The sequence below is a fragment of the Tachyglossus aculeatus genome, chromosome 1 (assembly GCF_015852505.1).
Source record: "Tachyglossus aculeatus isolate mTacAcu1 chromosome 1, mTacAcu1.pri, whole genome shotgun sequence".
NCBI lineage: Eukaryota > Metazoa > Chordata > Mammalia > Monotremata > Tachyglossidae > Tachyglossus > Tachyglossus aculeatus.
The window spans coordinates 113,565,551-113,589,168 of NC_052066.1; the positions used below are offsets into that span (position 1 = coordinate 113,565,551).

Consider the following 23,618-nt stretch of genomic DNA (forward strand, 5'->3'; position numbering starts at 1 on the left):
AGTGTTTATTGTGTGTAGAGTCCTGGGAAACAATACACAGATGGGATTAGGTGTGGTCTCTGGCCTTCAGGGAGTGCAGAAATCTCATCAGAAAGAGGGAGGAGGAGACTGGTGAGAGATACAAAAAGATTGATGAAAGAAAATACTAAGACATCATAAAGAAAATATGAAGATCAGTAGGGAACTTTGCCAGGAGGAATAGTGCTTCAGGTTCCTTTACAGTTCGTTGTCCACACAGCAGACAGGTGACAGAGCCGGGATCAGAACCCAGGTCCTTCTGATTCCCAGGTCCGTGCTCTATCCACTAGGCCTTGGAAGTAAAAGGTCTGTGGTACATTAAGCAATCAGTTAGGGGTACTTTTTGTGCAAAGCACTGTATTAAGTGCTTGGGAGTGCAAATCAATAGAATTGGTAGACCGGATATCTGTCCTCATGGAGTTTACAAGGCATTATTGGGAGGTTACCAGCTAGTAGGAGCTTAGAATCTTATGGGGTTCATTACTTAAAATCTTGCAGCGGAAATCTCTAGAAACTTGAACATGTCTGGAGGACTCTCCCCACTTCAATCCATACTTCATGCTGCTGCCCAGATTGTCTTTGTCCAGAAACGCTCTGGGCATGTTACTCCCCTCCTCAAAAATCTCCAGTGGCTACTGATCAATCTGCGCATCAGGCAGGAACTCCTCACCCTGGGCTTCAAGGCTGTCCATCACCTCACCCCCTCCTACCTCACCTCCCTTCTCTCCGCTAGCCCAGCCAGCACCCTCTGCTCCTCCGCTGCTAATCTCCTCATCGTGCCTCGTTCTCGCCTGTCCCGCCATAGACCCCCCCCCCCCGGCCCACGTCCTACCCCTGGCCTGGAATGCCCTCCCTCTTCCCATCCGCCAAGCTAGCTCTCTTCCTCCCTTCAAGGCCCTACTGAGAGCTCATCTCCTCCAGGAGGCCTTCCCAGACTGAGCCCCTTCCTTCCTCTCCCCCTCGTCCCCCTCTCCATCCCCCCATCTTTCCTCCTTCCCTTCCCCACAGCACCTGTGTATATGTATATATGTTTGTACATATTAATTACTCTATTTATTTATCTTGTACAAATCTGTTCTATTTATTTTATTTGGTTAGTATGTTTGGTTTTGTTCTCTGTCTCCCCCTTCTAGACTGTGAGCCAGCTGTTAGGTAGGGACTGTCTCTATGTGTTGCCGACTTGTACTTCCCAAGTGCTTAGTACAGTGCTCTGCACACAGTAAGCGCTCAATAAATATGATTGATTGATTGACTTCTACCCCTTTCCAGAGTTCCCGAATCCTTTGTCCCCCTTCACAAGTCCCTATAAACAGGGGTGCTATATCTGAAGTGTGGCATTTAGTGGCAGGGAGACTGGGCATTTAAAATGGAAATACCCAACATAAAAGCCTCAGTTGCTGTACCATTGCCAGACATGGGACAGATCAGCTGAATCAATGGTATTTTTTGAGAGCTTTCATTCAATCATTTATTGAGCACTTAGTGTGTGCAGAGCACTGTACTAAGTGCTTGGGAGAGTACAATATAAGAGTAAACAGACACATTCCCTGTCTACAATGAGCTTACAGTCTAGAGGGGACTGTATTAAGTATTTGGGAGAGTACAAGAAAATAGGTAGACACAATCTCAGCCCTCATAGACATTAGAACCCAACCAATGGTATTTATCGAGAGGACTGCTCTCCTTGTCTTGCTAGTTTTGGGCAGGGAAAGTGTCTATTATGCTGTTATATTGTACTTTCCCAAACTCTTAACACAGTGCTCTGCACACATACCTCAATAAATACTATTGATTACCGTATGCAGAGCACTGTTCTAAGCATTTGTGAGAGTACAATACAGTTGTTTTTATAGAAATGACTCCTGTCCTCAAGGAGCTTACTGCCTATTATTAAGGTCTGTTTCCCCCTCTAGATTGTGAACTCGTTATGGGCAGGGAATGTGCCTGTTAATTCTGTTATTCTGTACTCTGCCAAGAGTTTAGTACAGTGCTCTGCACATTAAGTGCTCAATAAAAGTTATTAAAACAAATTGGAGACAGGGGAAGTGGCAGAGTATGTTGATGTGTACATAAATGCCATGGGGATGACCTTGTCACTCTCCTGTCTTTCCCTTCTTCATTTCTTCATTCACTGAAATCTTTTTACCATGACGGTGTGATCATTAAGGAATGTTTCTTGGATGGCTTGGATTTAACTATTTTATCTACAATTTCATATGTTATTTGTGTTGGGGTTTTGCTCAGTACGGACAAGCCTTTCCTGGGTCTTGGATCCATCTCTTTGTCCCACAGATTTCAAGATGGGTGTGGACAATCTGAGAGGCAGTATGGCCTAATGAAAAAAAGCAAAAGCAGGTGTTAGGAGACTTGGGTTCTAGTCTTGCCTCCACTCCTTGCCTCCTGGTTGACCTTGAACTAATCACTTAACTTCTCTTGGCCTCAATTTCCTCACTTGTAAAATGGGGATTTCCCTCTCAGGATCACACCTGGAGAGTTTCCAGTATTCTACCAATCTCGGCAATGGGAGGGAGAGTCAAGCAGAGGGATACCCATTCCATTTCTAGCTTGGGCAGTGGCTAGCAAGTGGAAAGCAATCTACTACAAGTCATAACTCACTTGTGCTGGACAGCTGTGGCATGGGAGAGAGTTGAGAGTGGAGACTAAAGTTTATTGCGTGGAAGGATGCAATGGTAAACCACTTCCATATTCTTACCAAGAAAACTATGGATACACTACCAGAACGATTGCCGATTGAGGTGGGGCGTTCTGGGAGAGATGTGTCCATGGAGTTGCTATGGTTGGAAATGACTTGATGGCATAAGACAAGACAAAAATGGAGATAAAATGCTTGTTCTCTCTGCTATTTAGATTGTGAGTGCCATATGAGGCAGTTTCTCTGATCTGATGATCTTATTTCTATCATTGTGCTTTACACAATGCTTGGAGTATAGTAAGCACTTAATAAGATGTTAAAGACACCTTAAATCCCACTGAGAGTAATAAATATGATTAAAGGAATGGGAAAAAGATATGAGGAAAGCTGTAAGGAACCTGGGATTGTCTGACTTGTACAGGGGAGGTTAGGCTGCAGGTAGACGGCTTTAGTTGTTTGAAATAAAAATGTTTAGAGTAATGACGTATTTCTCTGCAATGAGAGAAAATATACTCTGCTGCCTGGATCATGTTTCAGAAAAAACATTCAGGCCGTATGTCTTGGCTCCTCAAAAATCTCCAGTGGATGCCCATCCACCTCTGCAGGAAACAGAAACTACTTACCATTGGCATTAAAAACCTCAATCAGATCGCCCCCTCTTATCTTTCCTCTTTGATCTCCTACTACTACCTCAATCCATACACTTCACTCCCCTAACACCAATCTGGTACCTGTACCTCAATCTCATCTATTCTGCACCAAACCCCTATCCATGTCCTCGTCAGCCTGGGACTACTTTTCCCTTCATATCTGTCAGTTCACTATTCTCTCTACCCTCAAAATTCTCCTCAAATCACTTGTCCTACCACAGGGCTTCCCTGACTAAGCCCTTGTTTCCCTTGTCTCACTCTCCTCTCTGCATGGCTTACACACTTGGCTGGGTGCCCCATAAACACTCTGATACTCACCTTAGGCCTAAGTATTTATGTACATATCCTCATTCTCTACTATTTCCTTTCTCTGTAATTTATTTTAATGTTTGTCCCCTCCTCTAAACTGTTCAATCTCTGTGGGCTGAGATCGTGCCTACCAATTTGCACTTTCTCCAACTCTTAGTACAGTAGTTTGCACACTGTAAATACTCAAAAAATACCACTGGGAGTAAGAGAATAATTATGGTATTTGAAAAGCACTTACTGGGTACCAAGCACTGTTCATTCATTCATTCTTACTTATTGAGCACTTACTGTGTGCAGAGCATTGAACTAAGTGCTTGAGAAGTACAATTCAGCAACAGAGTCAATCTCTGCCCACAACAGGCTCACAGTCTAAAAGGGGGAAGATGGACATCAAAACAAGTAAACAGGCATCAGTAGCATCATTATAAATAAAAATAATTATAAACATCATTAATAAGTATAATTATAATTATAAATAGGTACATGTATACTCAAATGCTGTGGGGCGGGGAGGTGGTAGAGGAAAGGGAGTGAGTTGGGGTGATGGGAAGGGAAGTGGGGAGCAGAGGAAAGGGGGAGGCTTAGTCTGGGAAGGCTTCCTGGAGGAGATGAGCTTTCAGTAGGACTTTGAAGGGGTCAAGTGTGCTCGTTTGGCGGATTTGAGGACAGAGGGCATTCCAGGCCAGCGGTAGGATGTGGGGCAGGGGTCAACGGCGAGACAGTCAAGAATGAGGCACAGTGAAAAAGTTAATGCCAGAGGAGTGGAGAGTGCATGCTGGGCCGTAGGAGAGAAGGGAGGTGAGGTAAGAAGGGGCCGGGTGATAGAAATCTTTGAAGCCAATAGTTAGGAAGTGCTGGGGTAGATATAAGGTAATCAGGTTGTCTCACGTGTGGTTTACACAGTCTTAATCCCCATTTTACAGATGACGGAACTGAGGCACAGAGAAGCTAAGTGGCTTGTCCAAGGTCACACAGCAGACAAGTGGCAGATTAAGGGATTTGAATCCATGTCCTCTGACTCCCAAGCCCATGCTCTCTCCACTAAGCCATGCTGCTTTTTTAAAAATTGGAGATGCTGGGTATTGAAGCCAGGGCCTCGTACATGTAAAGCATGTGCTCTACTACTGAGCTACATCCTGTGTGCAAACCACTGTACTAAGTCCTGGGCAAAGTACAAATTAGTAGGCACTATCTCTGCCAACAAGAATCTTACATCTTAGAGGAGGGGATGAACATTAAAATAAATTATAGTCAGAAAAAGTAGTAGAGGATGAGGATATGTACATAAATCAGCATGGCTTAGTGGATAAAGCATAGGCCTGGGAGTTGGAAGGACCTGGGCTCTAATAGCTGGGCTCCGTCATGTGTCTGCTGTGTAACCTTAGGCTATTCACTTAACTTCTCTGGGCTTCAGCTACCTCATCTGTAAAATGGAGATAAAGACTCTGAGCCCCGTGTGGGACAGGGACTGTGTCCAATCTGATTAACTTGTATCTCCCCCAACACTTATAATAGTGCTTGGCACCTAATAAGTGCATGGCTCAGTGGAAAGAGCATGGGCTTTGGAGTCAGAGGTCATGGGTTCAAATCCCGGTTCTGCCAATTGTCAGCTGTGTGACTTTGGGCCAGTCACTTAACTTCTCTGTGCCTCAATTACCTCATCTGTGAAATGGGGATTAAGACTGTGAGCCCCATTTGGGACAACCTGACCACCTCGTAACCTCCCCAGTGCTTAGAACAGTGCTTTGCACATAGTAAGCACTTAATAAATGTCATTATTATTATTATTATTAAGTGCTCAACAAGTACCATAATTATTTATTATTTATTATCAAAGTGCTTAATGGGTACAGACTCAAGTGCATATATAACACAGTAGGGAAAGAAAATAGGTTGGGGAAAAGAGAGAGGTTAGTCAGGGAAGGCTTCTTGGAAGAGATATGATTTTAGTAAGGCTTGGAAAAAAGGGGAGAATAGTGGTTCAGTGGAAGGGGCACGGGCTTGGGAGTCAGAGGTCATGAGTTTGAATCCCGGCCCCCCCACATGTCTGTTGTGTGACCTTGGGCAAATCACTTAACTTCTCTGAGCCTCAGTTACCTCATCTGTAAAATGGGGATTAAGATTGTGAGCCCCACATGGGACAACGTGATCACCTTGTATCCCCCCAGCGCTTAGAACAGTGCTTTGTACATAGTAAGTGCTTAACAAATGCCATTATTATTATTATTTTTATTAGACTAATATATGGAGTAGGGAGTTCCAGACCAGTGGAAGAATGAGAACAAGGAGTCAGCAGTCTCTTTCCTGGGCTCCTCCTCTGCCTCCTGCCCTCTAACTGTGGGATTCCCTTAAGGTTCAGTCTGGGTCCCCTTCTGTTCTCCATTTACACAAACTCCCTTGGAGAACTCATTTGCTCCCATGGCTTCAACTACCACCTCTACATGGATGATTCCCAAATCTGTATCTCCAGCCATGATCTCTCTCCCTCTCTGCAATCTTGCATTTCCTCCTGCCTTCAAAACATCTCTACTTGGATGTCCCACCGACACCTCGAGCTAAAAGTGTCCAAAACAGAACTCCTTTTCTTTTCATTCAATTCATTCATTCAATCGTATTTATTGAGTGCTTACTGTGTGCAGAGCACTGTACTAAGCACTTGGAAAGTACAACTCGGCAACAGACAGAAAATCCCTACCCAACAATGGGCTCACAGTCTAGAAGTGGGGGACAGATAACAAAACAGACAGGCATCAACAGCATCAAAATAACATTCTTCCCACCCGAACCCTGTCCTCCCCTTGACTTCCTCATCACTGTAGACAGCAAGCTCCATCATCCTTTCTCTCTCACAAACTTATGACCTTAGAGTTATCCTTGACTCAGCTCTCTCATTCAACCTGCATATTCAGTGTGGCTCAATGGAAAGAGCGCGGGCTTTGGAGTCAGAGGTCATGGGTTCAAATTCCGGCTCTGCCAATTGTCAGCTGTGTGACTTTGGGCAAGTCATTTAACTTCTCTGGGTCTCAGTTACCTCATCTGTAAAATGGGGATTAAGACCGTGAGCCTCCCGTGGGACAACCTGATCACTTTGTAACCTCCCCACTGCTTAGAACAGTGCTTTGCACATAGCGCTTAATAAATGCCATCATTATTATTATTATTATATTCAATATCACTAAATTCCATCTGTTCAACCCTCACAACATCACTAAAATCTGCACTTTCCTCTCTAACCAAACTGCTACTATGTTAATCCAAGCACTTATCCTATCCTGCTCTGATTACTGTTTCTGCTCCCGTCTCTCTCCACTCCAGTTCATACTTCATTCTGCTGCCTGGATCATTTTTCTTCAAAAGCATTTAGTCCTCACTGAGTGAGTGAGGAGTTTCCTCACTCCTCAAGTACCTCCAGCGGTTGCCCATCCACCTCCCCATCAAACAGAAACTCCTAACCATCGGCTTTAAAGCACTCAATCACCTTGCTCCCTTCTACATTACCTCACTGCTCTCCTACTACAACCCAGCACACACACTTCATGCCTCCGGTGTCAACCTACTCTCTGTACGTCATTCTCGTCTATCTTGTCACCGACCTCTTGCCCGTGTCCTGACTCTGGTCTGGAACACCTTCCTCTTCATATCCCTTTCTAGACTGTGAGCCCATTGTTGGGAAGGGACCATCTCTATATGTTGCCAACTTGTACTTCCCAAGTGCTTAGTACAGTGCTCTGCACACAGTAAGCGCTCAATAAATGTGATTGAATGAATGAATGAATATCTGACAATTACTCAGCTCCCTGCTTCAAGGCTTTATAGAAGGTATATCTCCTCCAAGAGGCCTTCCCTAAGCCCTCATTTCCTCTTTTCCCATTCCCTTCTGCTTTTAACCACTCATTCCTCTTCCACTCAACACTTATGCGCATATCCATAATTTATTTATATTAATGTCCGTCTCCACCTCTAGACTGTAAGCTCATGGGCAAAGAATGTGTCTACCAACTTTATGTTGCTATATTGTACTCTCCCAAGTGCTCAGTACAGTGCTGTGCACACAGTAAGCGTGCAGTGAATACAGTTGATTGAGAGACAAGATTGAGATACAGCGAGTAGAATGGTGTTAGAAGAGGAAAGTGTTGCAGATGGGTCAAAATGGGAAATCAGCAAGCTTAGGAAGGAGATAGCTGATTGTCTTAAAGCTGATGGTAAGGATTGTATGATGGATGTGGAGATGGTTGGGAAACCTTTGGAGGTTTTTGTGTACTAGGGGACATATGCAGAATATCCGTGTGACTTGGGACAAGTCACTTAACCTTTCTGGAACTCAGCTTCTTCAACTGCCAAAATGGTGATGAACGTAATACCTGCCAATTCCTACCTCAGTTGCATAATGCAAGGGCTAAATGAAATGTCACATGAAAGCACTTTGGAAACATAAAATTGTAATACAAATAGAATATCCTGAAAACATTGTTACTCTCACTTATTCTTCACCTTACCTATAAAACTCAATCTGTATTTTGTCTGTTGCTGCTTTCAATCTGTCTTTTGATTTCCTAATCTCCCTGAAGCCACTGCTCAGTTTGAGGAACCCCTTTCCAGATACTATCCAGGAAGCTTGCCTCTTTGCTGCTGTTGCAGTTTGGTGTGAAGTTACAATCCACTAGACTGTATGTTCCTTGTGGACAGGGATCATATCTACCAATGCCATTATATTATACTCTCCCTAGCACACAGAAAGGAAATGTGTCTTCCAACTCTGTAATACTGTTCTCTCTCAAGTGCTTAGTACAGTGCTCTGCATACAGTAGGTGCTCAATGGATTTGATTTGTTGATAGACTGAAGCTTAATTCTGTGATGGCATTACCTTGTCATTCTCTCAGGACATACTGGCCTTCTTGATTGCTTTCTACTTTGCCCATCTGTCATGGATAGCATGCTGCCTAAACAGCAGAATTTGGTGACAGCTTTAAACTTCAGTTTGGCCAATGAAAAGCTTTAGTTGTGTTTCAGTGAATCAGTAATATTTATTGAGTACCTGTTCTGGGCAAACCAGTGGACTAAGCCCTTAGGAGAGTAATAAAAGCAAAAGACATGCTCCCTAATATCAGGAAGCTGACGATCTGATGGCGGAGACAATCAGTGAGAGCAGGAGGAAGAAGCAGTGTATGATAAGTAGTAGTAAGGATGAAATAGATGACTGGCTAATTAAATACACATCCACATAAGAACTCCAGAATGCATGTAAATACAATGATTAATCAATTGATGGTATTTATTGAATGTTTACTATGTGTGGAGCACTGTACCAAGTGTTTGGGAGAATGAAATTAGCAGACTCTCTCCAAGCTCGCTGTGGGCAGGGAATGTGTCATATTACAGTAACCTCTCCCAAGTGCTTAGTACAGTGCTCAATAAATGTGACTGACTGACTGATAAGCTTTACAGTCTAGAGGTGGAGAGTGCTAAGTGTAGTTATTGGGTATAGTTGGGGTTTGGGGACTTAATGAAGGAGTGATTTTTGTAGAAGGAGGGGATTTTAGGAGAGCTTTGAAAATTGGTAGAGTTATAGTCTGGCTGCCTTGAAACGGGAGGGGGTTTCAGGCAGGTGGAATGGTATGGAAAACAGGTTGGGGGTGGGAGGTGGCAAAGAGATAGTTGGCAGATGAGCTTGGGAAGTTTGAAGATAGCAAGCTGGGGTGTAAAAATAATTAATATGTACAGTTGTAGATTGTAAACTACTTGAGGACAGGGATCGTGTCTATCATTTCTATTGTACTCTCCCAAATGCTTTGTACAGTGCTCTTCTCAGAGTAGTTCTCAATAAATATTACTGATTGTACACAACAATTGTTTTCATTGGCCACGCAGTGCTTAAAGCTGTCATAGTTATGCTATTTAGGTAGTATGCATTTAATAAATTTCATCGATTGAGAAAGGTGGTTCTGAGCTTTGAAGCCAAAGGCCATTTCTTCAAGCTTATTTTCCATATAATAACAATTATTGTGGTTTTAAGCATTTCCTATGTGCAGTATAGTACTAAGCACTGGGGTGGATCCAAGCAAATGTGGTTGGACACATTTTACAGATGAGATAACTGGGGCCCAGACAAGTGAAGTGACTTGCCCGAGGTCACACAGCAGACACGTGGTGGAGCCAGAATTAGAACCCATGACCTTCTAACTCCCAAACCCATGCCCTATCAACTATACCACGCTGCCACGCTGCTTCTATAGATCACTGGACTGGCTTCAAAATGGTTTATGATCATCTTCAGGAGTGTGTTCACAGCAAGAAGTTCAACCAAGCTGTGGCAATTGTCTACATTGAGAAAATGAGAGTGAAGGTGAGAAGAGATGGAGATGCAAATGAACAAAATGGATACTCACCAGCAGCCTTATGACTGTACATCTGGCTCCTTGTATTTTAGGAGAATTGATGTGCAAGTTAGCTAATGGCTTGTAAAGTAGGATTGGGAAACACTGAGACTTTGATTTTACTTCCTTCCTTTACTTCCTTATAAAAATGTTTCTCTGCATTTGTCATGGCTTTGAACTAAGTTTATGGGTCTTCAGGGTAATCAGATCATGATTAATTCACTGGCAAATTAAATGTTCTTGTTTTAGAATTTTATAAAGCCAATGTGGTTATCTTTTTCATTTCAGTTTTGTGTGAACAACTTCTAAAATTGCTTCTGACAAAAACACCTCTTTATGCACAGCTATTTTTTAAGCCACTTATGCTGTGTAAGCAAGGAGTATAACAAAAGGTTGACAGATTGTGAATACTACAAGTCCCTTGGGAATTTTTGCATAACGCATTTCTCTTCAAATATATGTTGTTTTGGTGGGGTAGGTTGGGATAAATCCGTGAATACATCTGAACCAATAGTTTCACTTATTAAAGAGACCCTTTTCAAAGAGACGGTTATTCACCCACAGCTGAAGCATGGCTTTACTGGGCAATATGTTTGCCCTATATTTTTGGGCATTCGGTTTCAAAACACAAACAGATGGTCCTCGCTGCTGTCTTGAACCTAGATTTAGTTGGGGTAATCCACTGGCCACTTTTGGAATTCAGACCCTGTAAACTCCCAGTGACCTATGGATTTCTCCTCTAATGTAATTCCAAACATAACCTGTCAGACCTGCAGAAACAATAATTTCAGGTTACTCAAGAGTTACAATGCATATTATGAGTCAATGACCATTCCTTCAGGGTTAATAACACCCATGACATTGAAGATTAAGGCACTGTAACCTCATACTGGATAGTGCCTCATTATTAGTGACCGGAAAAGACAAGTAACTCCAGATTATGTTCATCACCAGGAAAACCTCTGATTAGTGTAGTCTACTTGTGATCATTATTTGTTGATGGGAACCATCAGGTTGGACCTGAGAGGATTTAGCTTTTAATCAGGTGATTAGAAATCCCTAATTATAAACTAATAATCTTTCCTGTTATTCCTTCTTAACTTTGGCACTACTAGGAAAGGTAACATTGATTTATTGTTGTCCTTGAGGAAATAGATTTTCTTCTAGAGTTAAATTCTTGTCTGCATAACAAAGATGATTGAAGTGTAAAGACTATCAACATTTACTGGGCACTTAATTTTAAGGAATAATGTATTTATTATTACAACATGCCTTGCCAGTGGTCAGACAACCCTTAACTGATTTAAGTTATTAATTTAGGGATTCTCATTATGGGTTGGGCTTTTACTCATCTGCTCTCACAGCTTCAACTACCACCTCTTCACAGATGACTCCCAAATATCCCTCACAAGCCCTAACTAATCTCATCTCTAATCTTGTATCTTCTCCTTACTTCCAGGATATATCTCTCTACACAAGTGTCTCACCATCACCTCAAACTGAACACCTCATCTTTCCTCCCAAATTCTCTCCTTCCCCTAACTTTACCATCATTGCTGACACCACCACCATCCTCTCCTAAAGCCTGCATCCTTGGTTTCATCCTCGACTCATCTCACACTTTCAGTCCCCATATTCAGTTTGTCAACAAATTGTGTCACCTCTTCTTTCACAACGTTTCCAGAATCCTCTCCTTTCTCTCCACCCAAACTGCCAGTTTGCTGGCCCAAGCACTTGTCATATCTAAATTTGTTTACTGCGTCAGCCTTCTCACAGATCTCCTGCCTCCATTCCCTTCCCTTCTCCAGTGCATTCTTCCTCTGCTATTTGTACCATTTTTCTCTAACATCATTTTGCATGTCTGCCCTTTCTTTGAAAACTTCCAATGGTTTCACGTGTCTCTCCACATGAAGCAGGAATTCCTAATTGGTACTTTAGATGCTTAATCAGTTCTTGCCTCCCTGTCACGTATCCTCACTCCTCTCCCATCACATTCTAGTTCACACATCTTGCTTTGCTCAAGCCAATCTACTTACCCTGCCTTATTCTTTTCTCACCATCTAGCTCTTGCTCCCATCCTCCCTTCTGCCTGGAATTCCTTCCTGCTTAATATCCAGAAGACTACCAGCCTCCCTCTATTCAGGGCCTTCCTGAAATCACATCTCCTCTAGAAGACCTTCTCAGATTAATCTCTCATCCCATCTTAACGAAACTTCAACACTTCTGTACAACCTAAGAACCTGGGTTCTCATCCTCCCCTTTAGCACTTATATTCATATCTTTATTCTCTATCAATCTGTCGTATATATTGAACTCTTACTGGGAGCGCTCTTGGGAGAGTACAATAGAGCAGATTTGGTAGATATAGTCCTGCCCAAAAGGAGTTTTCAGGTTACAGTTCTATTTCCCCTTATGCCTATAACTTGTTTTAGAGTCTGTTTCCCCTACTAGAATGTAAGTGCCCTGAGAGCAGGGATCAATCCTGCTATCTCTATTATACTTTCCCCAACATTCAGTGCAGTGTTCTGCCCAGAATAAATGCTTACAATATAGTACTGGTGGGTTGTTTTGATTAAATGTTCTGGGAAGGTAATCATGATATAAAACTCTTCCCAGTTTCCAATCATTATGCTAAACTCTAGGGTGGATATAACATAATTAGGTCTGATGCAGTCCCTGTCCCAAATGGGGCTCACAGTCTAGGGGATGGAAAAAGGGTAGTTTTTTCTCATTGTACAGATGAGGAAACTGAAGTCCAGAGAGGTGATTTGACCGAGACAACATGATAGGCCCAAGGCAGACAGCACTGGGACTACAAATCTGATCTGTTGGTTCCCAGTTCCAAGCTCTTTCCACTGGACCATTTCTGCCTCACTAAGCAGCATGACTCAGTGGGAGGAGCACAAGCTTTGGAGTCAGAGGTCATGGGTTCAAATCCCAGCTCTGCCAATTGTCAGCTGTGTGACTTTGGGCAAGTCATGTAACTTCTCTGTGCCTGTTACCTCATCTGTAAAATGGGGATTAAGACTGTGAGCCCCACAAGGGACAAGCTGATCACCTTGTAACCTCCCCAGTGCTTAGAACAGTGCTTTGCACATAGTAAATGCTTATTAAATGCCATCATCATCATCATCATCATCATCATGTTTTTACTCTACCGAATATATAGGAATTAAAAAAGTAACTGAATTGAAACTTCTGTTTTAATGTAGTATTCAGTGTTCTTAAGGTTTGCCTAGTGTCTCAGCTTTGCCCCTAATCAATCAATGAATCATATTTATTGAGTGCTTACTGTGTGCAGAGCACTGTACTAAGTGCTTGGGAAGTACAAGTTGGCAACATATAGAGACAGTCCCTACCCAACACTGGGCTCACAGTCTAAAAGGGGGAGACAGAGAACAAAACCAAGCATACTAACAAAATAAAATAAATAGAACAGAAATGTACAAGTAAAATAAATAAATAAATAAAAAGAGTAATAAATATGTACAAACATATATACATATATACAGGTGCTGTGGGGAAGGGAAGGAGGTAAGATGGGGGGATGGAGAGGGGGATGAGGGGGAGAGGAAGGAAGGGGCTCAGTCCGGGAAGGCCTCCTGGAGAAGGTGAGCTCTCAGTAGGGCCTTGAAGGGAGGAAGAGAGCTAGCTTGGCGGATGGGCAGAGGGAGGGCATTCCAGCCCCGGGGGATGACATGGGCCGGGGGTCGATGGCGGGACAGGCGAGAACGAGGTACGGTGAGGAGATTAGCGGCGGAGGAGCGGAGGGTGCGGGCTGGGCTGGAGAAGGAGAGAAGGGAGGTGAGGTAGGAGGGGGCGAGGTGATGGACAGCCTTGAAGCCCAGGGTGAGGAGTTTCTGCCTGATGCGCAGATTGATTGGTAGCCACTGGAGATTTTTGAGGAGGGGAGTAACATGCCCAGAGCGTTTCTGGACAGAGACAGTCTGGGCAGCAGCATGAAGTATAGATTGAAGTGGGGAGAGACACGAGGATGGGAGATCAGAGAGAAGGCTGATGCAGTAGTCCAGACGGGATAAGATGAGAGATTGAATGAGCAGGGTAATGGTATGGATGGAGAGGACAGCACCTAAAATGTATTCATTCATTCATTCAATCGTATTTATTGAGCGCTTACTGTGTGCAGAACACTGTACTAAGCACTTGGGAAGTACAAGTTGGCTACATATAGAGACAGTTCCTACCCAACAGCGGGCTCACAGTCACATGGGTCTCTACATTTGATAGGATGAAATGTCTGTCACAATGATATATATTTCAGCCGCCTTTCCCACTGTGACTTGGGCCCAGTGAGCAGAGGATTCCAGTCTTCTGGGTCTACTCAAAAAGAAGAATAATGATTGGAATTATCTAAGCAAAAATTCCCTTCACAGGCTGATTAGGAGAGAATTCCCTAGAGAATTATATAAACCTTCCTCCGATTTAGCCAAAGTCCGGCATAAGAGTCCTTGGTCAGTGACCTGGAACTGTGAACAGAAAGGAATGTCAATTGCTTCCTCTTTGTTCTTATTACAGTAACATTATATGACTCTCAGAGAATATGATCTTGATCTATTTCAGATCATTTTTTCAATCAAACATTCTCATATATAAATTATGAAATTTTCACCCATTAATAGCTTATTATTATTATTTAATATTGCAAGTCTGACCTAAAGGAATACCTTGACTTGAATGGTCCTCTTATTCCGGGGAGGTAGAAAGGGCAGAAGTGTTTCAGATATTGTTTTCCCAATACAGTTTTGGTTATATTCATCTTGAAATAGGATTGAGCATAGTGAGAAAATGTACACAAATTATTTCTCCCCGTGAATCCACCATATGTCAAAGTGTATGGTGGTTTCTTGATAAGGTTTAAATTTTATCAGTTTAGGCACATTTTTCCTTTGGTTAAACTAACCCTCACCATGTTGAAAAAGCTATTGTCCTCTGAAGGAAGAGTTATGAGTTGGGGAAACCACTGCTTCAGGAGAGGAGGTTGTGGGCAATTTATTCCTGGATCTAAAGCATTACAATAGGGTTTCTTTGAAGGAAAAAATAGTTCTCATGAATCATTGTTTTCTGGACTTGTCAAGGAAAGTTTAATGAAAGAAGACATCCTCTACCTTCATTGAGGAAAACCGCAGCTCATAATTCTTTCAAAAGCACACAGTGGTAGACCCTTTACTTTGGGACTACTAAAAATTGAAGGAGATTAGATTAAACTCCCCAGAGTTGTATTTTATGGCTGCCCTTGAGAACTGCCTATGGTTTAGTTGATCTGAAGAATGGACCAAGTAACCAAAATAAAGATCATAGGGTGTATTGTGAGCTTGATTATCACTTTCTAACCACATTCTTTGTCTAAACTTATAAACAAACTCTCTCCATTTTATAATCGTCCACTCCCCTGAAACGTTTTCATTATTAGGCATAAGACCAAAATGGTAACTCTTTGGCATCAGGCCTATAACTGTTTCTAAAAGTGATTCAGCTTCCTGAAGGGCTCCCAATGGGCATGGGGAGGTGTCTTTGAAGGAGGCAGCGGGTGTAACCTGCCTCCTTCCCTGGATCTCTGCAGCTGCCAGGAGAATTATGACTGCCAAACTGTGTGGACATAATAATGATAACTCTAGTATTTGATAAGTGCTTACAATGTTTGTTATGCGGACATAATAATAATTGTAGTATTTGATAAGGGCTTACTGTGTTTCAAGGATGGTATTAAGCACTTGGGTGGGTACAAGATAATCAGATTAGACACAGTCCCTAGCACACATTGGGAACACAGTTGAAGTAGGAGGAAAAGACCTGACCCTTATGGTCTCAGCTGGCATTTGGAGGATCAGAACAATTCATCATAAGAAAAGCATAATGGCTTAATGGAAAGAGTCCAGGTTTGGGAGTCAGAGGATGTGGGTCCAGTGCTTAGAACAGTGCCCAGCACTTAGAACAGTGCTTTGCACATAGTAAGTGCTTAATAAATGCCACTATTATTAATCCCGGCTCCACCACATGTCTGCTGTGTGATCTTGGGCAAGCCACTTCTTTTATCTGGGCCCCAGATACCTCATCTGGAAAATGGGGATTAAGACTGTGAGCCCCATGTGGGACTACCTGATTACCTTGTTTCTACCCCAACAGTTAGAACAGTGCTTGGCACATAGTAAGCACTTAACAAATACCATTATTATTATTATTATCATTGGAAGTTCTTTTGCTTTCATAGACAGAGCTGCTACTCTCCCCACCTCTACATTTCAACTCCTCCCCGAGGCCTTCTTCGACTGACTGAGCCCTTCTCCAACTTACCGAGTCCTCATTTTCCCTACTAAGTGCTTGGGAGAGTATAGTATGATAGAGTTAGTAGACACAATCCCTGCTCATAAATATCTTGTAAACTAGAGATTGCCAGCTTGTCAATATCTGCTTAATTTAGGTGCATTTGGCAATGGTTTTAGGCTGTACAGTTTCAGGTCTCAAATAGTATTTTCTACAGGAAAATTCCATTACAAACATAATGACCAGACTTTTAAGGTAAAGAACGTGTTTAATTAGTCCTTCTCCATCCATTCAGGAATGTACCATTTCACAATGTCAATGCAGCCATATGCTAGGAATATTGACAGAAAATAACCTTACTATAAACTGCTTTAAGCAGCTGAAAAATGAATAAAAACTAGAAACCATTCTTTTTCTGTGCATAAACATAAGGTTTGGTGCAATACACTGGAGAAAATATATACCCCTATAAAATTTGGTGGTCAAATAAATCCTTCTGAATACACTTCAAGAGCATTTACAGTACTATGAATTCATACTGTAAACTAAGAATCAAAAATAGTTTGAAGCACTTCAGTTTCACTTTCCCCCAGGCTCAGTGAATTAAATATTTCTGGGTTTGAGTCAGGATTTTAGAATTTAAGTATGGAAAAGGCATAAAAAGCATGGATTTTTCTTGGAGCAAACAATTGGGCAGTTTTAATGGCAATGATTGCTTAAAACACAAAGGAAACTCTAAGCAATCAGCAAAATCCACATGTTCAATAACCACGACACCAACAAAAGTAAAACTGCACAAATTCAGCTTATTTGGGTTTTGCAAATGCCTCAATTTGTTTCTTTGCATAGCTCTATAGCCTTTGTAAATATTTAGAATACTGCAAAGAGAAAAGTGGAAAACTTCAAGTTAGTTCCGATTATTAAAAATTTGATTTGATCTCTTTATGCTTTCTGTGTGAACTATCTTTGAGTAACGTGTTTCTAATAAGCAGTAAAAACAATGATAATGGATTTTTAATGAATTAAAATGTTCAAGGAAATATTTGTTCAAACAGGCATAAATGCCAACTTTTCATTTGAGTATGTTCTTCCCTCATTGCCTCTCAAGCCCAGCACCTCCACTGACTTTTCCAACATTTTTGCTCCAAATGTCCAAATGTCCTCACTGTATCCTTTCCTAACAGCTGATCACCTCCCCAAGACTTTGCTGGCAAAATTGAAATATTAGTCAGAGTTATTTATTGAGCACTTTCTAAGTGATAAGCATTTGGGAGAGTGCAAAGTGTCAGACATGAACTTCTCAACATTAATCTTTTTTGTCCTCATCATCCTTATCCTGCTTTGCAGCCATTTAAGGGGAAGTTTTCCACCTCTCTAAACCCACCGCCTCCACTTGAGGTCTGACTCTCTCCCTGTTTTAAAGTCTCATGTTCTCAGCTCTCCCTGCTGCTCTCTCACTGCTATCTTCAACCTCTATTTCTCTGAAGGCTATTCATTTTGTTTTCAAATGTGCTCAGTTTTTCCCCTAAAGTAAAAAAACAAACAGAAAAACATTTGATCTCACCATTCCCCCTCTATGCCCTGCCTGATCTCCCCACTCTTCTTTACTCAAACTCCTAGAATGAGAGTTTTATGCCTACTGCTTTCATTCCCTCTCCACCAAAACCTTCACCCACTATTATCTTTATATGTTATTATATATTATATTGAAGTATATATTATACATTTTTTATTTATATCAATGTTTGTCTCCCCCTCTAGATTGCAAGCTTGCTTTAGGGAAGGGGATGGGTCTATCAACTCTGCTATATTGCACTCTCCCAAGTGCTTAGTACAGAGCTCTGCACATGATAAGAACTCAATAAATGCCATTAATTGATGCTATCAGTTTTTTGACTCCTGCACTTCATCAAAATCACACTCTACAAAGTCATCAGTAATCTCTTCCTTTCCAAATCGCACAGACCTGCTTCTATCTTAATCCTCTTCAACCTCAAGGCTCCCTTTGATTATTGGAACCACACCCTTCTCCTGAAAATGCCATCTTAAACTTGGTTTTATTCGAACAGTCTCTCCTGGTTTTCCATTTCTGACTGCTCTGTTTTGGTCTCTCTGCTGGCTCATCCTCCTCCTCCTCTCACCCCCAAGCTGTGGTTATCTTTTCAAGAGTAATTCACGTTCCTTTTTTTAATGGTATTTAAGTGATTATACCAGGCAGTGTACTAACACAGTCTCTGTCCCGCATGGGGCTCACAGTTTTACCCCCACTTTACAGATGAGGTAACTGAAGACCAGAGAAGTGAAGTGACTTGCCTAAGGGCACACAGCAGACAAGTGGTGGAGTCAGGATTAGAACTCAAGTCCTTCTGACTCTCACACCTCTGCTCTATCCTCTAGGCCACGTGATTCCTTTCTCCACTTTCCAGTCACTCCTTCCGAGTGCTCATGGCTCCAGCCTCCATCTTTATGCAGGTGACTTCCGAATCTACTTCTCCATTTCACATTGAATTTACTGCTAAATTCTGCTGGTCATTCCTCTACATTTTTCAGATTTGATCTTTCCTCTCCACCCACACTGTTATCACACTGATGTAAATTGTAAACTTCTTGGAAGCACGGAAAGTGTCTGCCAATTCTCCTGCATTGTACTCTCCCAAGTGCTTAGTCCATTGCTCTGTACACAGTAAGCACTCAATAAATACCATTGATTGATTTTTATAGTGGCTAGACCACTGACTTGACCTCCTCACTGATCTCCTTGGCTCCAGACACCAGTCTCTCTCCACTCCCCGAAACCTCCACTAGCTTTGTATCTCCCTGAACATCAAGCAAAAACTTTTGGTGATAGGTTTCAAAGGGTCCTCACCAACCCTCTTCTTATATACCAATTGTCACCAACTACTTTTTAGCTCACTCATTTTGTTCCCCTCAACCTTGTAACTGTACCTCACTCTTGTCCCTCCCCACTCCCTATAACTCTGTCCCATTGCTCACACCATTCCCCTGGCTTAGAACTCATTCCTTTACACAATCTAACAGAACTCTTCTCATATACACATCTCCTCCAAAAAGCCTTCCCTGATTATGCCCTCTTTTCCCCACTCCCTCTCCTTTCTGTGTAACCTATACATTTCCATTTCTGACCTCTGGGTATTTGATATTTACCTCAGCCTCACAGAACTTACACACACACACACACACACACACTCTCTCTCTCTCTCTCTCTCTCTCTCTCTCTCTCTCTGTCTCATGTATTTGATGCCTGTCTCCCCACTTTTAAACTATAAGCTTTTTGTGGGCAAGGAATGTTTCTACCAACTCTAGTGTGGTATACTCAAGCGCTTAGTACAGTGCTCTGCACATATTAAGTACTCAATAAATAGAGAAGCAGCATAGAATAGTGGAAAGAGCATGGGCCGGTACTAAGCGCTTGGGAGAATACAATGCAGCAGTAAATAGACACATTCCCTGCCCACAATAAGTTTACAATCTAGTCTTACTGGGACAACCTGAAAATCAGCATGGCCTACTGGGAAGAGCACAGCCCTGGGAATCAGAGGACCTGGGTTCTAATTCTGGTTCCACCACTTGTCTGCTGTGTGACCTTGGGAAGTCACTTAACTTCTCCGTTCTTCAGTTATCTCATCTGTAAAATGGAGATTAAGACAGTGAGCCCTATGTGGGACAGGGACTGTGTCCACCTGGATTTTCTTGATTTCACCCCAGAGACTAGTACAGAGCCTGGTACATAGTAAGCACTTAACAAATGCTACAACTAATAAATTCCATTGATGATACCCAGCCTTTCAAATCTTTAAACAAACCTTCCTCACTTAATTCCCATCATCAAAGTATTAACAGTCTGGCATCCATCTCTAGCACTTGTGTTTTCACTTTGCCTTTTCTCTGCACTTGTTAATATACTGGATAATTACTTTTATTGTCAATAATTTATTCTGATAACTCTATTTGTAACTATTCCTATGTCTGTCTCCCTACTTCTCTGTGACTCAGTTCTCCTGTTCTCTCTCCTACTTAGACTGTGAACCTCATGCAGGACAGGGACTGTGTCCAAACAAACTTGTATCTACCCCAGTGCTTAGAATGATGCTTGACACATAGTAAATACTTAACAAATACCATTAACCCCCCACCCCCTGCCCAACAACAACAAACAAACTAAGAGGTCACAGAAATCCAGTCTTGGAAATTCTCAGATCTTACAAGGGACCTGGAATAAGCAATGGGACTTGAACGTCCAGTCCCAAGAGACTTGAAACTGAAAATAGTGGCCATTGCTCGTATCTGAAAAGTCAAAGACTCAGTGGCCCTCTACCCCCAGGAGCTGGTGTCTATGGAAGCACGCAGTTGTTTGATGAAAAGTCATCTACAACATGCGGTCAGAGATTCCATTTAGTTTTAGAACTATTCCCTAAAGGGGATAGTAATCTGATTTCTGGAAAATTGTTCTGTGAGAGAAATGGAGGTAGGAAACTTTAACTTTGTATGATAAAGATTGATCTTGGTGAATGCTAAATTAAAAAGTATAGAGGAATTTCCCTTCAGTTTCACCTCTCTACTCCCATACTCCTCCTGACCCCTCTTTGACTTGTTTATCCTTTCCAGCTGGATCTCAAGAGGACATCATCCACCTAATCTCTAAATCTCCCCGCTTCACTGGTGCCTCTAATGACATCTCATCATACCTTATTAAAACACTTGCACCCTCTCTTATTCCCTCCCCACTGTCATTTTCAACCTCTCACTTGCTCCTTCCCAATTGCATTCAGACATACATACATCAAACATACAAACATACCCATGTAGTCTTTATCCTAAAAAAACCCACCCAAACCATCTCTCAACCCCATGGATCCCTCCAGTTACCACCCTATCTCCCTCCTATCAATTCTCTACATATTTTATGAGTGGGTTGCCTACTCTCACTGCCTCCACTTCCTCTCCAATTCTCCTCTTGACTCACTATAATCTGTCTTCCACCCCCTTCACTCCCTCAGCCCTATTTAAGGTCATCAGTGACCTTCGTTTTGCCAAACCAAACAGCCTCTACTGCATCCTAATCTTCAGCTTCTTAGCTAACTTCTAATCTTTAATTCCTTTGATACTGTAGACTCTCAACTTTTCCTGGAAAAATTATCCAACTTTGGCTTCATGGACACTTTCTCTCCTGTATCTTCTCTTCTCTCTCTGACTACTCCTTCTTCATCTGCCTCTGTTTGTGACTTTCTCAAGGACTTGCGTATCCATCTATTCTCCCTTACTTCCATTATCAATTATGTCTAACAACTGATATTGTATTGTTCATTTTCAAAGACCTAGAACCGTGCTCTGCACACAGTAAGATCTCAATAAATACCACTGGTTAATTGATCCCCGCTGTGTGTTGAAACTTCACTATGGTGAACAGTGTTTTTGTCTGTAACTTGAACTAATATATCTAAATCACACGGTTAGAGGCCAGAAATATTAAATGTATAGTTTGTTTTTGGTTACATAACAGAATAGTCAAGCATGTAGTAAAACAATGAATAAACATATTATTCCTGCTACTACCTCCTACTCCCAGGAAAGAGAATACAGCCAGAACTGTCCCTTTCCTTGGGAAGGAATGTGAAAGAAGAAATATCTGAGTAACCCCTCTGGCATAATAATAATAATGATAATAATAACAATAATAATAGTGATGGCATTTAAGTGTTTACTATGTGCCAAGCACTGTTCTAAGTGCTGGAGTAGATACAAGGTAATCAGGTTGTCCCCTGTGGAGCTCACAGTCTTTAATCCCCATTTTACAGATTAGGGAACTGAGGCACAGAGAAGTTCAGTGACTTGCCAAGGTCACACAGCAGACAAATGGCGTATCCGGGATTAGAACCCACGTCCTCTGACTCCCAAGCCCATGCTCCTTCCTCAAAGCCAAGCTGCTTGGTGTAGATTTGGTGCTAGTCAATCTCGTATTTTTGTTATCCTCTGAAAGCTAATAACATACTGAGAGATTGTGATTCTCTCTTGGAAAAATTTCCATCTGTGATATGCTGTGAACATATGGCATGGTGTGTGCGTGCATGTGTGTGTGTGTGTGTGTGTGTGTGTGTATGTGTGTTTATTTTACAGGCTTAAACCTGATAAGTTGGTAACCCTTCAGCTCTTCTGGCTACACACATTGTAGAACAGCAGTGGTATTGAATTGATAGTATGAAATCCTCTCTTGTAAGAGGGTTTTTTTTAAGTTACAGACCTCATACTTTTTAAAAATAGCCAACATATGACTGAAAAAAACAGTATATCTTATTATATTGAGCATATATTGAGAAAGTTCAGCATGTCTATTGCTAAAATAGAATTGAAAATGATCATTTCTAAAGTAAATTTAGGATAATAGTCTCCTCTCAATGCATACATCTAACTCCCATTATTGATAATAGGAACAATGAGCATAAATGGGCATGCATCCGGATGTATCAAGAGGATAATGTAGTACTTAATTTTTAAATAGCTAAGTGTGAATATTACACTTTCCCAGCAATTTCTTTGATAGTACTAGGAAAGGAATCACATAATGTACTGAAGCACTCAGCTAATTAACACAGAATGAAGACTTTTGTAGGATGGAATTGGCATAGGATAGGTTACCCTGATGTGGTTTAACACATTACTGCTTCTGATACCAGGAGAGACATTTTGGTGGTGTTGAAAGCATTCATATATTTGTGACTCTGAAGGCCTTGTTTCTGATAGTGAAGGAAATGAATCGCTAAATTTGCAAGCGAGTAGAGGATTGGGAATTCACTGAGGAAAAATGGGTCACTGGAGAAGGTGATGAAATCCTTAGCTTGCCTCTCAGGTTTGACTTTTCTGTTGCGATGATGCTAGGTCATCCTGAGGTAAATTGGATACAGTACTGTGCATATCACCCTTTAAAAGATTGTTTAAAGTGTGTTTTTGTGAGAAATGTGTTTTAGAGGGCATCATTTGAGAGACAGCCTGAGTACAGAATTGTATTTTGGGAAATAAAAAAAAAAAATACTACGATAAAATCAGTAGTATGATAGACACAGTTTGTCATTTGGGTAGTGGAGTAGTTTGTCTTCCCCTCTAGGGCAGGAATCGTATATATCAAATCTATTGTATTGTAGTCTCCCAAGCACTTAGTACAGTGCTTTGTGCACAATAACCATCAGTAAATTCCTACGATTGATTGATTGTCTTGAGTTATATGGCAGCGGATCTGGCTACAATGTCAGCATAGCTTAGTGGAAAAAAACACAGGCCTGGGAGAGGACCTAGGTTCTAATCCTTGCTCTGCTTTG

At 41.8% G+C, this 23,618-nt stretch overlaps 1 non-coding gene across 1 annotated transcript; it reads left to right on the top strand.

Moving 5' to 3' along the window:
* Positions 1-2,486: 2,486 nt before the first annotated feature.
* On the top strand, positions 2,487-2,624 carry LOC119937510. Its single transcript, XR_005454137.1, has one exon. It is a non-coding gene; the product is annotated as a small nucleolar RNA SNORA7 (small nucleolar RNA).
* The last annotated feature ends 20,994 nt before the right edge of the window (positions 2,625-23,618 follow it).